The 15,186-nt window shown below is 40.0% G+C and overlaps 1 protein-coding gene across 1 annotated transcript in view; it reads right to left on the bottom strand.

Moving 5' to 3' along the window:
* LOC117481760 (testis-expressed protein 2-like) overlaps nt 1–13,323 on the bottom strand; it is a 46,589-nt gene extending 33,266 nt beyond the window's left edge. The window contains exons 1-2 of the mRNA XM_034129651.1: nt 13,123–13,323; nt 12,142–12,233 (exon numbers count right to left, since the gene is read on the bottom strand). The gene's annotated coding sequence lies outside the window, so the exon portion shown is untranslated. The remainder of the gene's footprint in view (nt 1–12,141; nt 12,234–13,122) is intronic.
* Between the last annotated feature and the right edge of the window lie 1,863 nt (nt 13,324–15,186).

Raw genomic sequence — 15,186 nt, 5'->3', positions numbered from 1 at the left:
CCTCTGCCAAATACTTTATCAAAGAAACAAGATAAACAATGTGTATTGACAAAATAGGATTATGTCATTGTCCTGCTTTCAAAACACCAGGATCAGGGAGTAATGGATTACATTTCATGGGATTACGTAACCAGGATACACAAAACAAGGCAACTGTTTTCACTTAAAGTGGGATTACTTGCAAGATTAGAATGTTACAATACATTTTAAAATAAAGAATAATATATTAAGAAGCACATGCGAACAACACAGATTGCAACAATCTCAAACCAGATTATCATTGAGATCTCTAGTTTAAAGAATGCTTTCACTTTCTTGCTTCATTTGTTCTTGTTTAATTCAGTAGGTGAACCCATATGTTTATAAAATATAGTGTGCAAGTTTAACTGTGTGTATTAAAGGTCCCATGTCATGCTTTTCCGGTTATTACCCATCCCCTTGTGTGTTATGTAGCTTTTTATGCATGTAAACGGTCTGCAAAGCCACAAACCCTCAAAGTACACCCTGTAGCGAGTAAAACTCTAAAGGCCCGGACACACCGGGCCGATTTTTGGCGTCGATAGATGTGTGGCCGCCGATGAGCGTCCTGTCGCCCTACTCAGATTGGTGTGTCCCGCACCGTCGTGTCTTTTCGGCCGTGCCGACACTTTCCGCCGCCGATTCAACAAGGCTGTCGGCAAAATAAATCACTCTGATTGGCTGTTCAGCTTAGCGAATCAGTGCATGAGAAGCGAAACGGAAGTGAGGGACCCAAACAAACTATTAAGAAGGCAAATCTGAGATTTCATTTAACATTTTTCCGTGAAAATGGAACGCACACGCTATTTGTTGTTTGTTTATATCACGCAGTTTGTTCTTCTTCTCTCGGTGTATCACACAGTCTGTCTTCCGGTTGTTGCCTCTTTTGAATGACGAATACACACTACCGCCGCTTGCTGGTAAGAAGAGTTATTGCCACTCACGCATGCGCAGTGCCGTACGTGCTAGTTGGCCGTCGGCTGAAGTCTTTGCGGTGTGTTCCAGTGCGAAACATGGCCAAGACGCAGGAGACGTGAGGCGACAACAATCGGGTCCGTCGGGACGTGTTCTTTGATGTCAGTTTGGTGTGTCTGGGCCTTAACACAGAAAATACCTGTCTATGCTGCCCCAGAACGCCTTGTTGGAGATTTTTATTTTTCCATTTTTTTCTTCCTGGTCAGTGACGTAACGACGACCAAATGGACCAATCTGTGGAGCTCCTCACACACACTCACTCAGCCGTATCTTTTCTCAGGCTGTGAGTGTGTGGCGAACTGAGTGGCGAACAGCCTGGCTGTGAGTGTATGTGTGAGCTCAGGCTGAGTTCTGCGGTGTCTCGCAGACCCCACGCACCAACCAGGAAACGACACCAGTAATACAGCTCACACTGTCCGCTCCTCGAGCCTCAAAGGGGGGAGCAGCGCTCCTCACAGCGTCCCGCCAACACGGCACCCAGACCCCACGCAGCATTTTCATCCGTTTGTCATTACTGGTGTCATTTTCTGGTTGCTAACAAACGCCATTGTAACACATAAACACTGATGTCCAGCTGTAACGGTGGTGGACTCATCAGAACAGAGTGGGCGAGCTGACCAATCAGAGCACAGTGGGCTCATAGGGAGGGGGGGGCAGGAGCTCCAACAAGCCGTTTAGGACAGAGAGTGAATACACATACTATACAGAGATGCTGTATGAGAAACCAATGCGAGTTTGGAAAATTGCACAATATAAATCTATTTTAGTATACTTCAACAATGGAATTAGGATCAGTAGAAATGGCCATGACATGGGACCTTTAAACTGTTAGTTCAGATTTTATTTCTGCTATTTTCTTTATATTTGCACTTCATTTGATATTTATGTAATTAGACAGCATCAGAAAGTAATCAAGTAACATTACTTTTTTACTGTGATGCTTAGATTAGGTTACCGATTACATATTTTTCAAGGGGCCCTATCATGCTCATTTTTCAGGTCAATATTAGTATTTTGTGTCTCTACTGTGACATGTCTCCATGCTTTAATGTTCAAAAAGCTTATTTTTCTCATACTGCCTGTGCTGCAGCACCTCTTTTCACCCTCTGTCTGAAACCAGAGCCCAGTCTGCTCTGATTGGTCAGCTGGTGGGCTCTGTTGTGATTGGTCAACCGCTTAGGCTAAGGGGCGGGACAGCTCTATCACGTACAATGTGTTTGAGCGCTAACCGAGAGAAGTGCGAGTGATACAGAGTGATGTCACTATGTTACGGAAGTAAAACAAAGGAGTCCAATGGAGGTTTTTTAAGGCAGGGGGGTGAGTGTGTGGGAGAGAAACTCCCTCTGGAGGGAACACAGGGATTTAAGCCTATGCAGACATTTATATGCACACAAATCTATATAACATACTACAGGAAAGAGAAAACCCCAAAAAGCTCCTTTAAAGGTAACTACCATTACATCTTTAAAGCAGAGATGGAGTACTCGAGTCCTGGACTCGGACTCGAGTGCCGATTTTTGGGACTCGTGACTCGACTCGGACTCGCGCACTGATTGACGCGACTCGGACTTGGACTCGTGAATTCTCGCGCACGATGACTTGGACTCGGACTCGTGAACTATCGCGTACGCTGACTTGGACTCTGACTCGGACTCGTGAATTTTTCCCCCAACGATGACTCGGACTCGACTTATACATTGAAGCTCCGACTTGGACTCGGACTCAGACTCGAGCAAGTTTTCTATGGAATCTGATGTCCTCTATCCTGGCATGTGCACCGGCTGCGAGGCGAGTTCACGTACTGGGCCCCGCTATTCCAGTCTAAAGATGTCGAGAGACACACCCCGCATCGTGCTGTATGCTTTCACACATTCTGCTTCCACATTGGAAAAGAGCAGCGCAAAATGGTCTATGTGGAAACAATATTGAAGAGAAGGCTCCGTAACACATTACTCTAAACATCGAGTTCAGACATATAGGCTGTCTTGAACACTATCGTCAGAGTAACGTGATCTAATCAATAAATAAAGATTCAGCCGATAACACGAAAGCATATGGCTACTTAACATGCAGAATGACGTCATTTTGCATGTTAAGTAGCCATGTGCTTTCTGGGGCTTAATCTTCATCAGTAAACCGATTTAACCGGTAAAAGTTCCTTCAAAATAAGAGTCCCGATCTTATTTCTATCAAAATAAAAGTGCAAAACGAAAACTTTACCGTAGGAAAATATTGGCATACAAATATAATCACTTCTCTAAAAGGTAATTAGTAATATTAGTAATAAGCTTTATAGCACCTATTACAAGAATTGTAGCCAAACTGGCTTCACAGCAGTTCAATAGACAGATTAGTATAACATGACAGGATAAAAGCAATGTAGAGGAGCAGCTACATTTCAACACATATATCCACGAAGATTAATACATGAAGACTTGTGACTCGGACTTGACTTGGACTCTTCTTAGGTGACTCAGACTTGGACTCGAACACAGGTAATGATGACTCGGACTCGACTCGGACACTCCTTGGGTGACTCGGACTTGGACTCGGACTCGACTACGACTCTCCCTTGGTGACTCGGACTTGGACTCGGACTCGAAGAGTGGTGACTCGAGAGTGACTTGGACTCGTGAATTGGTGACTTGACTACAACACTGCTTTAAAGTAACCTTCACAACCCTGTTTAACACAAACAAGGTGTACTCCATTTTTGTCAGGCCTAACTCAATAAGCACATTTTACAGTTGCATGTGTGAGAATTACTCCCGTGACACCCAGTCAAATCAATAAACAGATGTATGACTAAAAGTTTCACGATGTGTGCCGTTTGCCGCTATTGTTATAAAAAGAAGTCAAACAGAAGTTACTTGTTTTTCCTGTTCTCCAACATTCTGATGACTGAGCGGTTATGACAGATTTGACAGGCTTTAACCCTTGTTCTCCGCTAACCATCAGTTTAGATGGATTGCTCCATTATTGCCTGCAATAATGGCTCAGCTGTTGTGGATCACAGCAGTGAAAACACTCTGGCTCGAGGAGAGCATGTGACAGAGCGTCCACCAGGTCAGGGAAGTACAAAATAATCCTGTATTTAGAAACAGAGAGGGAGAAAGGGACTGTCTCTGTAGGCTGTCATAGCACATAGACACTGCATTCCACAGAAACAGGTATTATTAAAACAAAGACATTTGTGGAAGGAAAATACCATACATTACAGTTACAAATTAGAATACACATGTGTTTTAACTTTCACGTCAGGCTTAGTCTCAGACAAAATAGAATCGTGTTGTAAAAAATACTCAGTACAGTATCTAATCAATGCAAATTTGAAATTCAAATAACTGTTTAGTACAAAATATTGACTTAACAAAACAGCAACTGGAATACTGCAAGAATTGTACACACTGTAAGGGTGCAAGGGTCAGGACCATTGTAGTGTAGCAATACACCATAGACCTACAAAATTATCATGTGATAAATTACAATGAGGATATGGAGAAACAAAGATCATTTTAGAATCCAAAAAGCAACGCAAAGCATCGTGTTTAGGACTGGACCACGGCCTTAAGGAAGTGAGTAAACAATAATCCTGTGTTAAGCAACAGAGTTGGAGAAAGAGAGAAAAACACTGTAAAAGTAGCACAGTCTAGGCTTCACACGACTAACCAGACCAAACCATAAAGACGCTGTGTGTTTCTATGCAGTTAATAATTGGTAAGACTCAGTCATGTCAAACCACGTTCGTTTACTGATCCATATGCTGTTCTTTGTAAATAATGCACTGCTCACTTAACTGCTTAACCTTGTCAACAAGACCTCATTATTTTTAAATGAACACCTTGGCTGAAAAAACTGCGACATGGATCAAGCTCTGCCTCTACTGCGGTTACACACACCGGCTCAGCCTTAATATCAGAGGAGACCCATCGATTTTTACTGAAAACTAAAGAAATATGTAGATTATTTTCATCATTTCTTTAAGTTGTTTTCAAAGCAGATTTTTAGCTTTTGCTGCTCTTTCGTGGGTTTGCTTGAAATTCCATTGAGTTCTTTCATTGCCGTTTTAATTACCAGCCTCCCTGCAGTAACTATTCAATAAAAAGCTGGTCACATGTAGCAAGTCGCCCATTATTGGCACGCAAATGTTGATAAGAACAAAGAAGAGTTAAGATCTGTTTTAATTGTGGGCAAGAGGTTAACTGTGTAATCATGTTTCGCAGACAGGCTATCAAGACAAACCAGGGCTCTTTTCGCTCGGCCTCGGCCTACTGATTTAGTTTAGTTATGGTTTATCTTTCTGAGAAATGATTGTGTAAAACAGTCAGCTACACTTTATCTTTTTGGAATAAGTTGAAGAAAAACTGAAAAATGGTCTGTCAGCCAAACAGGCTAACCAAAAAGATTCATCCAGAACCAAGTCACAGTGGAACTAATGCTCATAGCCAACACAACAACATGGGAATGGATCAATAAGCAGAGCCACAGTTTGCATCCAGGCCTTTGGGGCAAACATCTGCCCAGTTTGCCACATCTGGCTCAACCCCGGGATAAGACGGAACCAACTTCCTGCTTTGTCTCCACAAAGCATCTTCTGTTTCCAAACACATTACATTCCAAATGTCAACATACTACAGTAATTCATTTCAACAAGTTCAGAATGGAAAATGCCATAAACCAGCACAGCTTATGTGATCGTCTCTCTGTAGAATTTGGGCTGTGGATGTGTCCTGTTTCTGATGACATTAACCTCACCAGTAACTGACTGTCTGCCTTTCTCTGGGGTAATTACATTTCCCTGCAACCCAATACGGTTTCATCACAGCAGGCTTTGAAGCACGAGAGACATCACACACTGATAAGAACAACAGATGTTAGGTCTCTCCACATATAATCATTAGTTTAAGATATAAGATACAATAACTGATACAATTCTAATACATTTTCTTACCATCAGAATTCCTTCAATTTAATCTAATTTAGAAACAGTTGTGCCCTCCTGGCCAACAACCAACCAAACAGAAACCCAACTTAAAGTGTGGATTGCATTAATGACTTGTTATCAGTGTTGGATAAAGTGAAACGAATTGAAAAAAGCACTGGTCAGCCAAACTGTAATGACAAAAGATTTCATTGTTATTGAGTAATGGAGCCATTTCATCATATTCTGTCTAGTCTAGTCTAATCTGTATATCATGGTGAATGACTGCTAGCATTTCTAAAAGGAGTGGATTTAATCTTATAAACGACAGTTGCCCTATTCCTCAGGGCTGAGAGCAAAAGAGCAAGTTAATTCACATCTCAATTTTTTCCCCCTGCCTTTTTCTCTCACCAAAAAAGCCCTGTACTGTGGCTTTGTGAATAATATCTCAGTTTGAGTAAGAAACTGAGGTAGTATTTATAGACAGGCTATATTTATACATGTTCCCACCTCCCACCTCGCCTCTGTCTCTTTCCTTTGGTAACAAGTAATTATTATGAAGGTAGCGAAATGAATGGTAGTGTCAGCGTACAATGTTGGCAGCACCTGAAACAGCCTGCTGGATGGCAGTCTGACACATTCTGTGGATGTCTCAGTAATGGTCATTATCTCAGTGGTTGGTTGGGTGAGGGGGAGCACCTGTCTGTAACTACTGTGATGTTTGCTGAAGAGAAGCCAAGGAGAAGCAATGCTTAGCTACATAACCAAAGGCTTTAACCTGTTAAACCACAAGCCTGTTTTTCAGGTCTCAGGCTCGAAAATGACATGCCCAGAACAAATGACTATATCTTCACTTCTAAAAAGGGGTATATTAATTATATTTTTTCTCAAAGCAATGATACACCTGTGAGTTGGATGTAGAAACGTCAGAATCAATATAGATGTTTTTATTTTAAAGTAAATTCAGATTGAACATAGTAAAAAAATTTAAATTATAGTGTCCGTCCAAAAAAAAAACATTACTTGGAGTGAAAACCACCCTTGAATGATGGGATAGTAGACTAAAAGCTTTAGGAATCCAAACTATAACATATAATAAGTACCCTGTATCAAGATTGATGCAAAATAAGTGACATTTTACCTTTTTAGAAAAAAGAAAACACTTCTGGGGTCATTTGGGTGTATTTGCCATATCTCTTTTGAACCGTTAGAGCCAATAGAATCGAGGGGAAGTTCCGAAATCCATCTAAACATTACCATTGAGGATTAGAGTGATGCACACGCAGTTTGCCCAAAACCGGAAGTCCCGTTACACTCTACATGAAAAATACGCTTATTGCCATAAATGTTATGATGGAAGGGTTTCCCACACATAGACTTTACTTGGGCGGGCCGCCCAGGTATATTAACGTCATATATCGAAAACATGTACGTCTGGGCTTTGTATATATTGCACTGTCCATTAGATTACTAGTAGGCAAAAAGTAGAAAACGCTCTGATTGGGGTGTCTCTTACTGAATAAGGCAGTCTGCGTTTTAAACCTGCAAAACAGGCTCTGTTGAATGAGGGCCTGACGGAGCGTGAGAAGATGTTGAATAAGCAGGGAGCGAATAACCCTGAAGCAAGGCACCAATAACCTTTTATTAATAAAATGAACTGTTGTTAGAGGAGGAGACTTTGTTTGTATTTATCTTAATCCAAATAAGCCTCAAGTCAAGGGCCTGACAACGGACATGTTTAACAGCCAAAAGCCAAATTAGGCTAGCATGTGAGAGAAGGCAAACTGAGCAAAGTTTTTCAGAAATGTTCTTATCTTGTAGGTATTGATCAGGCATAAACAAAGAAAAACAGATCACAATGGAACAGTTTTGTACAATTCTTGAGCATTATGAAGCACGCCGCTCCTCCGCTCACTTCACTGGCTTCCAGTAACTGCTAGAATCCACTTCAAGACACTGGTACTTGCATACCATGCTGCGAATGGATCTGGCCCTTCCTACATCCAGGACATGGTTAAACTGTACACCCCAGCACGTGCACTCCGCTCTGCATCGGCCAAACGGCTCGCCGCACCAGCACTGCGAGGGGGACCCAAGTTCCCATCAGCAAAAACATGTGGGTTTGCTATCCTGGCTCCAAAATGGTGGAATGAGCTCCCCATTGACATCAGGACAGCAGATAGCTTACACATCTTCCGGCGCAGACTGAAAACTCATCTCTTTCGACTCCACTTGGAGCGATAGAATTACTAACAAAGAATTGCCAACAAAGCACTTATATACTAATAAAGGACTGGCTTATCTAAAGCCAGTTGAGTAGCACTTGAAATGTTTTGGCTCTATGAAACCTGATGTACTTATATGATTTTTTCTTCAAGTTTGTATCTTCTTGGTCGAATGCACTTATTGTAAGTCGCTTTGGATAAAAGCGTCAGCTAAATGCAATGTAATGTAATTCTATAGACAATACTCGCTAAAACGCCATCGAAATGGATTGTGTGAATGGAGGAGATTAATATTAGCAGATGTATGAAAAACTAAAGTACAAGTACAAGTCCAATTGTCGTGCTGAAGAGGGCTACATGGGTGGCAGACCTGATTTTATTAATTAAAACATTTTAATATTTTAACTGATGAAAAATATATTACACTGGCTCTGACCGAGAAAAAGAAGACAAATAATAGTTTTATATTAATAGTTCAGACATGGTGAGAACTTGGAAGGCCATATGTGAGTCAAAGCTACAAGCAGCTGTTCAGTCAACAGGGGTGTAGGCCGGCTCCTACGCAGAGTATGATAAGCGGCACATGTTCCTTGTCTCGGCGTGAAAGATTCATATGACACACTCCTTCTGAGGAAAGTAACAGTGGGGAAAGGTCACCGCACCTGCTGCTCAAACCCAAAACCTCCATCTGTCTCTCACATGTTAGAATCCTGATTTAGTTTTCCCTTTCTCTTGACAAACTGACAGCTTCCTCTTTCTCTCTCACCCTGTCTAACTTGACAGCTAAGTGTAACAATGTACCAGTGTCGTATCCGAGACAGATGTCAGATAAAGGATAAGCATTATTTTTTGTATAAATCAACACAAATCCTATATCCCTCCAACATGTGATGTGTCTGTAGCAGCCTTCAAGGTATTCAGAGAATACCCTGGAACACTCGGATAAAACAAACAAAAGACTCGAATTAATTATATAAATAAAATGAATAAATGAGAATGTTATCGGTGTTGTTGATCTGTAATATTACAGTGTTACGTTGATTTGTTTGTCCTTCTCGGTCCATGCACTACGCATTTCAGTGGTTTTGTGTTAGAAAAGAAATGCAACCAATCAGATACTTTTCTGGGTCTCTGTAGAATACCCTTCAACTAAGGTGTAGAATATCCTTCAACCAAGGTATTCTATATCCTTGATAGAATGCCCTGGCCGTTGCACTGAATGAGAGCGTACGTTTGGATTGACAGTTTGATCAACCAATCATATATTGATTTGTAGCCAATGGGCGTGTTCTTTCAGAGTTTCCCTCGGTTCCAGGGTATTCTAGAAGGCCCAGTTCGAGACAGAGGATCTAGATAAATGCGACGTAGCAATTCATTTGAAGTTTTATTCGTTTTTTACATCGAGATGGCAACAGGTGAAGATGATGTTGTTGCGGAATTGTTGTTAGTACCCTTTTCAAGACGATCATTCAGTGAAAAAATGGATATTATCAAAAAAGGCCGACACTGACTAAAGTATGAGCCATTATTCCTCATTAAGAATTGTCTAAAAAGTAGCTAATGATAAACAACTAGCAACCAGCGTAGACATAGAACGTTGTTTCCATGATGTCAGAGCTAAATACTTTCCAGGGATAAATAATAAACTCAATCTGTTATTTGGTGTTTATTTTAAGGAATATAAAACCTAATAAATTGACTTAGCTTGTTTTAAATCTTTGGGGATATATGCTCTTCTAGGTCTTGAGGACACAGAATTGTCTTATTTATAGGATAGTAATTATTGAGTTGTTCACTCATGGGAAGTTCTTACTCTTCCTATGTCATGCAGGCTCATTTAAATACACCGCTCCGGAACCAGTATCTCCAACAAGAGCTTGAAAAGAAGATCTGCAATATTATTCTCGCAAACCAATCAGAGCAGGCTGGGCTTTCTGTTTTTCTCCCTTAAAGGGATCAGCACTATGTGAAGTGTTTCAGTCAGAGGAGGAACACAGGTATATTCAGGGTGTTTCTCAATGTCGAGTACGCTTGCTTGGTAGCACATGTCTTCCGAGTCACTTGCTTCAGCAGCGAGGCAAGAATACTTCCTGGCATTCGGAAAACGAAGAGTGGAACAGGCGAGCAAGTGTGCAGGTGTGCTTCACATGAGAGGCCCCGCCTTACATTTTCCACCACAGATTTGGGGAAATTGGTCCGTGCGCAAAGCATTGTGGGGATTTTAAGACCGCGGAGTCTACACATGTGCAGCTTCGCTACGAAGTACGCCGGCCTCGGTAGAATTCCAAGTATGCTGAACATTGGAACAGTCCTTCGGCGGCACTCGATGACGTAGTATGCTTGAAATAGTGGCTCTGAAGCAGCTTTACTAGACATTGAGAAACACCCTCAGTCAGACAAAATTAGAAAAATGGTGTGTTCTTTAAACAATAAAACCTGTAAGCATGTTCTAGTACAAACCCTAAACTGAAATATTAACCTAAAAAGGGAAATTATATTTCCCCTTTAATGAAAGATACTACATGTATTCTTTGAGTAATGCCAAGTTTTGGCATTTTTAATCATATAAATAGGCAAACTGGGGTCAAATACTTGATGTATAGTAAAAAACCAAACCTATGATATATGCAAACAATACCTTCTATATCTTAATATGTCAGTATTTGATTACATAAGACAAAGAATCAGGTATTTATTTGGAAATACAATGTTAGAAAGCTAATCCCATACGTTACAGTACAAATAACACTACAATGCTGTTGGACTTGTATGTCAGCCTTAGTCTCAGAAATAAAGTCACGAAAATAAATGAAGGGATTGTGTTGAAGAAAATTCTCAGTGTGTACAGTAGTCTGTTATATTATACAAGATTTAACTGGTGCATGCACATTTGAAATTCAATTCACCATTAAGTGTGAAATATTGACTCAACAACACAGCAACTGTATTCTCAAGTCATTCAATTCTATCAGAAGCCTAAACCGAAAAACATCCAAGAAAATGACAAAGAGAACACTGTGGGAGTGCAAGGGTCAGAACAATTAAAGTGTTGCAATACACCATAGAACTGAACATTATCATGTGATCATTTACAATGAAGATATGGAGAGACAAAGAGAATTTTAGAATCCAAAAAAAAGCATTGTCTGGTGTTGAGCGCTGTGCCATGGCCAGGAGCTTTCTTTGTGCAGATCCCTTTGGCACATTTTGTGACCAATTAAACTGCATTACATAACCTTGGCTGCAAGATATCAAAGCCTGTTTTTAGGTCCATAACAATCAGCGCAATATTAGCATTCCTGACAACAGCAGTTGTAGCCTCGTCACTCGTAACACTAAAGTGACATGTTGAAACTCCCCAAGGAGACACTGAACTCAGACGAGCGCTGATGTTTTTCTACAGCTACATGTCACAAACTGAGAGCCGAAAAACTGGAGAGACAGAAAACCGGTTACAGTGTTGGAGGAAAGACATCTTGCATAGCGAGATACTTAACATTTGAAATATACCTTAAGCTGTGCAAAGAAACCTGTAGAACACCTTGCTTCTATTGACTTTAACCAGGGCTTATAGTTGAAGGCCTTGAATGTGTGTGGCATTTCTAAAAGCTTCGAGAGAGGCCTTTTAAATATTCAAATGTTTTATGCACCAGGATCACTACAGGTGATTGACATAGATGGCAAACCTGCTCTTAGCAATTAAGAGTTAAGTACCTCGCTATGCAAGATGTCTTATGATTCCCATGCCAAAACACAGTATGTTGACATCTCCCATCTCTTTGTGTTACTTCAGTTAAGAAATATCACTTCATATAGACTTTGCATTTCCCTTAAGTGTCCTTTTATCACCCTGAAAGTAGTAGAATTCCTGCTCCGATCTTAATTCTTCTGAGCTATGTTTGTTCTCCCTCTCCCTTGTATCTAGACGTTGCCCTCGCTGAGGTCATTTGTAGCTCAGGAAACGGATCAATAATGAGTTCAAATTTACTGGCAAATGCTTACCTTGTATCCTCAGTGCCATTCAATCCAGCCTGGGACTTGCATTTGCCTCCTGCAGAGTCAGGTTGCACATGTCCATGATGCTAAGGGGGCTTCTGAGAAACACATCCAGCAAGAGAAAAGGCAAAATAAGTACAGGTGTCGGTGCAAAACACACTCATAAAAACTGGCAGTATATAAGGGAGGGTTTATGCTTTTCTTGGTGAGTAGGTTCTTATCAGGAAGAGGTGAAAGAAGAACTCAGATCTTGTACTTTAGTGAAAGTAGAAATACCAACGTCTAGGAATACTCTGTTACAAGTAAAAGTCCTGCATTCAAAATGTTACTCAAGTAAAAAGTACAAATGTATTGGCATCTAATTATACTTCAAGTACCAAAATGACAGTACTCATTATGCAGATTGGCCCATTTCACAATCATATTTATTGTATTTTTTGATTATAATGATTGATGCATTCAAGTATTTATCAAAGCTGGTAAAGGTGGAACTCATTTTAATGATTTAATGTACTGCTTGGTAGCATGTGAATTGAAACCAGGTGTTACTACAGTCTTATGTAAGTGTTGATTATCATTAATCCAAATCTGCAAAGTATCTAGAGGTACAAAATAAATGTAGTGGAGGAAAATGACAATATTTATAGATTGTGACAATATGGCAAACCATCATTCTCATTTCAATCATGTAACATGTGTGTGTTGTTGGAAGGAGCATCGGCTAATACGCATGCTAACGTGCTCTAAATGGAAACTTGTCAGGATTTAATGGGAAAACAACGACTAGTGAAAGCAGTCTGTTAGGAATGTAAAATAACAAGCCCACAACAACGACAAATGAACGAGATGTTTCATTAGCTTATATTACACTTTACAGACGGACCTAAACAACTAGCTTCCTAAAAATTAGTTTTAAAGTCACTGCTAGTCGAAGTCATCTCACTAAACTCGCTAAATGTTTTTTTTTAAATGAGAAAGATAGCTTACCGTGTCCGGGGGGCTTCATTTTTATACGGAAATACTGATACAAATGTGAACTTCCGAGACGAGTCGTATGGTTTTTCTCCACACGGTAACGAACAGTAACGTTTGTATTATCAGCTCCACGTACCATGTAGTATCTACGGCTCGTTTTCTCGCTCAGCCTGTTGACAACTGACTATCTGCACTCAGTTCCTTAAAAAAAACGCAGCAGTTTATCAGACCAGAGTAGTCAAGCCCGAGCCGAGGGATAACATAACTGGCTGGCGGTTTGGGTTGCCAATCTATTTCTCGGCCGAGCTTCTTTAAATGCCTTGAGGCAGATGTCAGAATGTAAACAGAGTGAAATGTGAATAAATTATTAATTTCAGTGTTGCCCAGTGGCTTATCAATGCAAAGAAACAAGCACACTGATACAGTAAGGCAATGTTAGCACATTTACAGGACTTCATAATTGATTGCAATTCCTTCAAACATATTGCAATTACTTGATTTCATACATTCAATGTATTGTAATTAAACAAACATTTTTATTATTATAATGTAGTCAATCTATATTTTTCTGTACTCCACTGTTATTGTGGGATTTTTATCATTTCATTTCATTATTTTATTTGTATGTATTAGTTGTAATAGTAGTAGTAGTTATAGTAGTATTAGTAGGAGTAGTAGTCTTGTTAATATTATTAAGCCGGTTCATTTCCCATAATTTTCAATGTACATTTTTGAAAATTATATTCTATAATAGTGAATAGCATGGCCAATTACATAAACATTAAACAGAAACTACTGTAGCACGGGAATGTATATTTCTATTTATTATGCTACGTGTTTAGTCAATTAGCAAATCCATATCATGTTGATTGAAATCCCTCACAATAAAAAAATATATATATTATTATTATATAAAAACAAGAGCAATATATTGTACTGTAGGTAAACAATTGGTATATTTTACACAAACCCAGTCCTGTTATTTAAGTAGGCGTATACCGTTATTGAGTGTTGCCACCCAGTGTTAGTAAATTGCAACTGTTCACATTGAGCCTTTTTAAATTCACACTAGCTTGATTTGTGAGCTTTAACATGAGCATTACCTGTTATTAGCCTGAAGATTTTGGTGTCACTTTTTAGTTTTGAATGACATATACTCCTCAGTCAACTGTTTAATATGTTAAGTCTTATCAGTGGTGACTGCTGTTCAGCTGCCACAAAATACACCAGGTTATTATGTCCAAGGATGCCGTCAGTTCACACATGTTTATTATACCATAAATGTCCCGTGACTGACTGGTAAATACACTGGCATTTTTACAGCCAGAGGTAAAGGTATATCAAGGTCAAATTCTCTTTCACACAAATACTTATGTACATCCTTCAGGAGCAACGTCACACAACATGCGATGGCTGACCCGCTCTACCTCCTGATACATAGCTGCCTCATACGTTCACATGTCAGATAAATTATGCTAAATTATTAGTTTGTTAGTTTTTTTGTCTTTTGTCTTTATAAACAACTTATACAGGACTTATAAGTTAGCAATTTATATATGGAAATATACATTGGTAACACAGCAATAGTTTACAGCAAAAGCATCCACTTAGTTTGACTTTTACATACTTGCCAATGACATGATTTTTTCTTGACTTTTCAGGACTGTACATCTGAATATTGCAATACATTCACTGTGTTATTTTATGCATGACTCCTGTCACACAACAGTTTAATAGAGAAGGCGAGGTCCACTGTGTAAGCTAACAGTGTAATACTGGCAACCACTGTTTCCATGATAATCAGTTCTGTCACTCCAGGGCGGGCTATATTTCCGAGTTCTTTCAGCTGCAGGATCTTAGTAAAACAAATCACGGTGGCAACCATGTAGAGCAACACCCCAATCATACTGAAAGCAGCCAAGAATTTGTCAAAAGGTAAAAAACATCGTCCGGCTAAGTCTCCTAATATCACCACATGAGTGACGAGAGACATGAGAACACAGACTCCGTACAACGCGGTGGAAACCCACAGCTGCCAACTTAGTACTCCACTAGGTAGTCCCGATGCAGACACCT

The sequence above is a fragment of the Trematomus bernacchii genome, unplaced genomic scaffold (assembly GCF_902827165.1).
Source record: "Trematomus bernacchii unplaced genomic scaffold, fTreBer1.1, whole genome shotgun sequence".
Lineage (NCBI taxonomy): Eukaryota > Metazoa > Chordata > Actinopteri > Perciformes > Nototheniidae > Trematomus > Trematomus bernacchii.
The sequence above is the reverse complement of the archived record's forward strand: the minus strand, read 5'-3'. Positions and strand labels throughout refer to the sequence as shown.